Source organism: Conger conger, chromosome 15 (assembly GCF_963514075.1).
Source record: "Conger conger chromosome 15, fConCon1.1, whole genome shotgun sequence".
Taxonomy (NCBI): domain Eukaryota; kingdom Metazoa; phylum Chordata; class Actinopteri; order Anguilliformes; family Congridae; genus Conger; species Conger conger.
In genome coordinates, this window is record NC_083774.1 from 28276097 (window position 1) to 28283457 (window position 7361).

General features: G+C 44.4%; 1 long non-coding RNA gene across 2 annotated transcripts; it reads right to left on the reverse strand.

Moving 5' to 3' along the window:
* Positions 1-749: 749 nt before the first annotated feature.
* LOC133110963 (uncharacterized) lies at positions 750-4365 on the reverse strand. 2 transcript variants are annotated; one of them, XR_009704949.1, is made up of 5 exons: positions 4340-4365; positions 3992-4108; positions 2582-2629; positions 1570-1681; positions 750-1043 (listed from the first exon to the last, which is right to left on the reverse strand). It is a non-coding gene; the product is annotated as an uncharacterized LOC133110963 (long non-coding RNA). The 2 variants fall into 2 exon arrangements; XR_009704948.1 differs by having other exon boundaries at positions 750-1061.
* Between the last annotated feature and the right edge of the window lie 2996 nt (positions 4366-7361).

Genomic DNA, 7361 nt, shown 5'->3' on the forward strand with positions numbered 1-7361 from the left:
TTAACTAGATTTTTACACCAGGAGGTTCACGGGTAATTACATAGTAATGGCGGAACTTAGCTATACCAAAATGATGTGCCGAGCCCATTGCCATTGTATTAGACCAGCGAAATGGCATCAAGATTGGTTTTGAAATGGATGATATTGAGGTTCAAATTTTGCTGTTCTACATTTCTTTTTATTTTTATTTATACATGGGAGAGCTGACCACCACAAACATACGGTACTATAATAAAGCACTCCAGAAAGTTAAATATCCCTTCAAGCTAAATATACTTTCATAATTCCACACTGCCTATATTACCTTTCCCCTCAGATGCAGTTTGCAGGAGCCCGGGTCTTTAATCTGCATGTAGATCACGGCTCTCCCTTGTCTAATTAAAAGAAGGACACGCAGCTTCATTGCCTCGGTGTAACACTGCACTCCCTTTCTCTTTTCACCATCACACTAAATAAGATACTCCCAACCAATCGTCGTGCTAGTGACCTTGAGTTTTTCTTCCTCCACAATAAGACAGACAAAAAGAAAAAAATCTCAAGAAGCCTCTCTTATCGAGACAAGGCTTAGAAGAATGGACGCCCGGAGTTATTCAAATCTCCTTCTCAGTATGGGTCTGACAGACTGGAGTGCATCTAATATTAAACACGCTCAGTTAGAACTGGGCTGCAGATCAAAGATGGGGATGGTGGGGTTGGTGTATGTGGGGCGGCAGGGGGGGGGGGGGGGTTTGAGTGGTAGGCTGTCCTTTGTCATGTACATCTGTCTCTCACTGACAAACACAGTACGCCTCTTTTACCTGCCCCGCGTAAGTCAGAGGGAATGTGGACACATCACAGGTAGAACCCGGCCCCCTACCGCTCCGCTCCGTCTCTCTTCGCATCCTCATTGGCTGATAACGGGAGCGCCTTGCTTGTTTTTCACTGAAGGACTGCTGCCTGAACAGCTCTGCTGAGATGCGCGGGCGTTCGACGGTCTGGCTTTCGCTGATTAATAATGCAGAGAAAGGGAATCGACTGCCCTTTGAATCCGAGGATGAAGAAACCTTGAGAATGCACCCCGTCTCAGATTCAGAAACGGTGGAAATAAAGAAGGAAAAGGGGTATTTATGCAAGAACCCAGTAGTATTAGTCACAATATTTTATTGTTTGACATGCCAAGTTTATTTCAGTATGTTGTGTGTATTCCCTACCCAATTCCATGGCCTATTGTGAAATGGCCCAGTTTTGATTTGCAATTAACCCCCTCAGCAGACCTCCAAAACCTCCTCCACAAATACTGTGCCACGATGACTGTTTTGCATACGCAAATCACACTGATTCCTCTGCAGTACATACACACAAGATTTGTGCAGCTCTGATTGCAGGTCTCAGGGCAGGAGCTCATTGGTTAGGCATACACATTACTTATGTGTATACATTGGTTAGGTATACACATTGGTTAGGTATGTACACATTGGTTAGGTATACACATTGGTTAAGCATGCACATTCGTTTAATATATACATGTGGAGATGGACTACAGGTTGCGGGTTTGGTTTCTCAGTGGGGCACTGGCAATGGCAGGTTTACCTTTGGGGAGGCACTGCACATGCATTTCTTCAGTAGATATCCAGCTGTTGCAATGGATCTGATGTGAAAATGTACTCCAAGTTGCTCAGGAATAAACTTTGTCATTTTGTAACTGTCAAAGCAAGTGCTACAGGTTATTTAGGAATTCAAAACATTTTGTGGCATACAGTTTGAATCCATCGCGACAGTGTTTGCCATCACAACAAATTAAAACAAAGGCATGAAACACAGGATTCTGCCATAACTTCAGCCTGATATGATACGACCCCTGCACCACCACCTGCTCCAGCTAAATTGCAGTTGCATAATGAGGGCTTGAAGTTTGGTGGTAACATAAACTCACCGTGTTTTCTGGACACCAAGTTATCTCTCCATGTTCTGAACAGAGCAATTCCATGAAAAATAACTAAAAAATGACTTCCAGTTCAGCTTTTGTTTGTGTGTGTGTAAAGTATAATTCAGCATACAGTGACATGGTAATAGTGCTCCACTGTGACATTGTGGTGGGGAAGCTGTTGCTAACGAGAGACTACCGGGCTTTTCTCTATAATTATTGGTCCATAAATTCACATCAATCAAAGCGTTTTAGTGTCCGACATAGTCAATAAGCAATCATTAACCACATTCCTCAGGAGAAAAACTACCATTGAACGGATAATAACTTATGTTGGAAGTGGCCACTTCTGTTCTCTCACGGAGAGTTTATGTTAGGGAAATCATACTATACCTGAATGCAGATGTACCAGAGGAGCACAAAGAAAGCTAGAAACCACCAGTCCTCCTCACTGGCTTATGTTGTTACTCAGCACTTAACCGATCCATTAAAGCAGTTCATTACACAGTTAACTCACCTCACCTGGTTTCTTGGGTCTGAATTGGTCGCTGGTGTTAAGGGGAAAACAAAAACCAGCATGCTCTGCGGCTGTCCAGGACCATGAGTGAGGACCAGTCCTATAAACGGTTAGTCCTCTGGATGCGGTTGGGCCAGAGTAAAGTGGGTAAAACGGCTTACCTCTGCCTCCATCTGTTTCTCTTCTCATCCTGTTGGGGCTGATGTGCTCTACAAAGATGTTAATGTTTTAGTGAATGCAGATGAGCAACAAAACAATGTTGAGAGGGGATCCCATATTGCTCTATTCATATTGAAAAGTTCATTAATTCTTTTCCACATAAACAGAGTAAACAGTAAATTCTAAGTCACTCTCACAGTCTCAACTTAGCTTAGTTTAGGCTTCAAGCAACCAGAGAAAAACCAACATTGTGACTGCAATATGCATTAGCAAACAGAAATGGATATACGTTAGTCTCTTAAATATTTTTAAGACAACGTTCGAGTGCCTATTTAAATAAGTAAGCCATTTGTGGCAGTAAGCAAATCATGCTGAAATCCTCTTTCTAAAATGTTTCTGATTATTTCACGCCAACTGACTCAAAATAGGCTGGAGGGTTATGAGTGGAAGTTAATATCTGTTTATTAAGAAGTCATTTTAAGACAGAAACACATACGCACATGAGTGAACACAATACTATCAGAGTAGTGCAGACAATATTCATGCAGAGGATGGATGATTGGAATGTCGGGATTAGTCATGATAGATTATCCGGTAAATGTACAGTTTTGTTGACAGAGTTGCTGAACTGAATATTTACACATTTCTTTGAGTTGAATGGTTTGATAAGACTTTTGTGGAAATTGAAGACAAATGTCTGACACAGTCAATGCACATTTATTAAAATAATGATGTTTCCTTTATTTGGGCCAATTATTTTCCTCCTCGCTATAAACCACAGTATTTATTGAGAATATATGAGCTGCAATAGTTATTTTGTCATACAAATTATGTTCTAATGCCACACTGGAAAAATGCTAATTACAATAACAAACACTTTGAAATTTACAGTACTTGAAAGTTAACCTGCGATTGGAAAGGATAATAAAAAAGCTGAAAGAGTGTTTTCAATAATGGCAAAAAGCTAACGATTGCTCAGAAGAACAATACTTGTGTTCATACAATAAGTGTTTGCAGTGAGCGAGCATATGAAAATTTTACCAATGGAACATTTTTTAAAGCTGATTTTGAAAGCTGACAGTTTGAAAGCTTGAGAGGACAGCTATGCTTCCTCTCGTTTTTGTTTACCCACATTTCATGTGCAAGGCCCATGTGCGATTCTTCTGGGTGAGTTCAGTTAGCAGAACGTGAGGGCATAAATGGAAATTGGCAAAGGATAAATTCCGCACACAGAGTGGCCACTGTGTGGAATAGCTTGCCAAGACATGTTTTGGAGGCAGAAAAACTTTTCAAGACCAGGGTTCAAGACTAGAGTGCTAGATACTATTTGGCTTTGAGGCAAACTAAAGCAGTAGGAACACTTTAGTTGGAGGAAAAGGCAAACATTGCTGGGTTGAATGTCCTGTTCTCACCATTATGTTACGTTAATAATATTGTTTTTATCAGAAGGAAAGCGTGGAGAACAGGGGTAGTGCTGCTCTCTCACAGGACTGGTGGGGCTAACTCCATGACTCACAGGAGTTATCACACTAAAAACAGGAGACAAAAGTGAGCACAATTAGTCACATTTAGATCACATTGACACATTTAGAGCAGGTTGTCGGTGTCACGGACTAGTGCCGCGACGAGACTAACACTGTTACAGACATGCAACACAAACATCGCAACACAACACGCTTTACATTTTAAACTGAGCGGGAGTAAACAACGCACAGCGGGTGCTTTTAAAAATGTTTCACCACATAAAACAAAAGGTTTACCTGGGTCTGTTCAATCCTGGTCTCACAACCAAACAGGAAGTGAAGGGGACCAGGTGATATTTATGAAGGGTGAATAGTGGGAACTACCACCTGTTTAATTTAGACAAGGGGGGGAATTTGAATAGTACATAAATGATTGTTTTCATTTCTGTTTAGTACCCCCTTGTTATTCTTGTGTGTTTAGCTGTTTGTTATTCTTGTTATGGCCATGTGTGTTATGTTCTGTTTGATCATTTTTTGTTTTATTTTGTAAATTGATTATATTTATTTTTTTTGTGCATGGAAGGTGCCAGGTGGGAGGGGCTATGCCCATTTATAGCTCCAGGAGAGAGCTGAGGGGGCTCTCTTTTTTGTTTGAGACATGGAGTGGGTGTGCTGTGTAATGGGCCTACTTTTTGAGGCATAGCCAGAGTACACACCATTTTCATTACCATTTTCTTTTGTTTGTTCTAAAATCTTCCTTCTTAGTTTATTATTATTATTTTGTTCATCACTGTAAATAAAATACACCTTCAGCACCTCATCATCTCAGTCCCTCGTCCTTCGTGTCTTCCACCCTCGGTGCACCCTAACATTTGGTGTCAGAAGTGGGATCGCACCGACGGAAGGACAGAGACTGAACAATCGCCATCAGCTGCAATGCCTATCACGAGGAAAGGTCAGCACGAGCTCACAGAGGAGTCCGATGACGACGGGGGTGCGTCAGCAGGTGAACCAGCATCTGCCAAACCTGCAACTGTTCCCGGGGCTGCGGGTGATGCTGCACTGATCACCCTTGCCAAGATGTTTGAAAACTTCATGGCGTTCCAGAAGGAGCGTGATGAACGGCAGGAGAGGGAGGTTGTTAGGCAGGATCAGAACTACAGAGTCCTGAGCCACCAAGTCACCCAACTGCAGCTGGACCTGGAGCATACCAGAACGGACCAAGCTGCTCCAAGAAGACCAGCCACAGGGGTGTTAGACTGGGAGCATACCAGAACGGACCAAGCTGCTCCAAGAAGACCAGCCACAGGGGTGTTAGACTGGGAGCCCCGGCTAGCCAAGCTGGAGGACAAGGATGACATTGAACATTTCCTGACAACATTTGAAAGACTGGCGGTGGCGTACAAGTGGCCAAAAGAGGACTGGGCTGTTCGTCTCATCCTCTTACTGACGGGGAGAGCCAGGGGCGCTTTTGTCGCCATGAGTCCCACCCACACAAACGACTACGACCTTGTGAAGGAGGCCGTATTGAAGAAATATGAAATCAATGAAGAGACTTATCGTCAGCGTTTCCGCACAATGGAGACACCAGTGGATGAGTCACCGCAAGAGCTCTACACCCGCCTAAAGGACTTATTTTGCAAGTGGGTGGTACGATGGCAGTGGAAAAGAGGCTGTGATGGAAACCGTGGTCCTGGAGCAATTCCTGCAAGTCCTGTATCCAGAGGTGAGAACCTGGGTGAAGGAGCATGACCCCACCACTGCTGCAGATGCTGCCGCTCACAAGGGACCTGGAGCCTACCACTACGCTGGTGGATGGCAACCAGCCAGGGGTAAGTCTGAGGGGTCTGGGGAAGGTGGTGGTTCTGTAGTACAAACATATAGCCAAACTAAAGTTTTAAAGCCTCACACATCCAAACCTCCCCTATTCAAACAACCGCAGCAAGACAGGGCACAGATTGTGTGTTTTAACTGTGGAGAGGTAGGGCACACCCGTCCACTTTGTCCTGTAAAGAAGCCAAAGACTACTAGTCTCTGTTATGTCCCAAGGCCCCTCCAGACATCTACTCTGCCACAGGCGCCTGTTATGACTGTCCTGTTGAATGGTAAACCACTCTCAGCACTGGTAGATACGGGGTGTTCACGCACACTAGTGCAGGCAAAGTTCATCCCCAGAGACACCTGGAGTGAGGAGGAGCCCATCACTGTCTTTTGTGTGCATGGAGATAAGACCGAGCTCCCTACAGCTGAGGTATATGTGGAGGTCAACAATCAGGCCTACCTCATGAAAGTAGGTGTTGCTAGGGATTTGCTTTATCCTATCCTACTGGGTACTGAAATGCCCATTCTACCTGACTGAGTGAAACAGACTGCTTGGTGTGGGGTTGTTACTAGGGCTCAGGCACGACAGAATGGTCAGACCATAGAGGCAGCAGATACGGTGCAGAACACACTGCAGCTTATGCCTTTCAGCAGTGAGGACATTGTTGGAGAAGCTAGACCTACACAGGAGGAGAGATATGAGAGGCGCAGACAGCGGGTTTGGGAGGTAATGTCGCAGGCTGCTGAGGAGACTGAGCAAGAAGCCGACCCAGACCTCACTGACACTGACGTTACTTTCCTCGCTGACTTGGCTACTCTCCAAAAAAATTACCCTACCTTAGCGAACTGTTTTAAGCACATTGGGGATAGGAGCAGTAATCTCCTAGGAACGGAGAGTAATGTTATTGAGAATGGTTTGCTCTATAGAGAGAGTGATGATGGAAAACAGTGCTGCCTGAGTTATGTAGGAATGAGGTCCTAGAGCTAGGGCACTCCATCCCTTGGTCTGGACACTTGGCACACATGAAGACTCTGTTGCGCATTTCAAAACGTTTCTACTGGCCCAAAATGTTTAACGAGGTTAAGGAGTACTGTAAAACCTGTCCAGAATGCCAGCTTACTGCAGGAAGAGCTTCAGCTCATGCACCACTCATCCCACTTCCTGTAATAGATACACCATTTGAGCATATTGGAGTGGATGTAGTAGGCGCAGTGGAGCGGAGTCAGACAGGAAACAGATTCATATTAGTTGTCTGTGACTATGCTACTAGGTACCCTGAGGCTTACCCACTAAGAGAGGTCACTGCTAAGCAGGTAGCTAGTGCGCTCCTGCGCTTCTTTTCACAAGTAGGCATTCCAAAAGAAGTTCTCACTGACCAGGGCCCAAACTTCATGAGTCGCACGCTTCAACTTGTCTATCAGCTCTTAGTGATTAAGCGCATACGAACCAGAGGATGATGGACCGTATCCTGAGGGGGACTGAGGGTTTTGCTGCCGC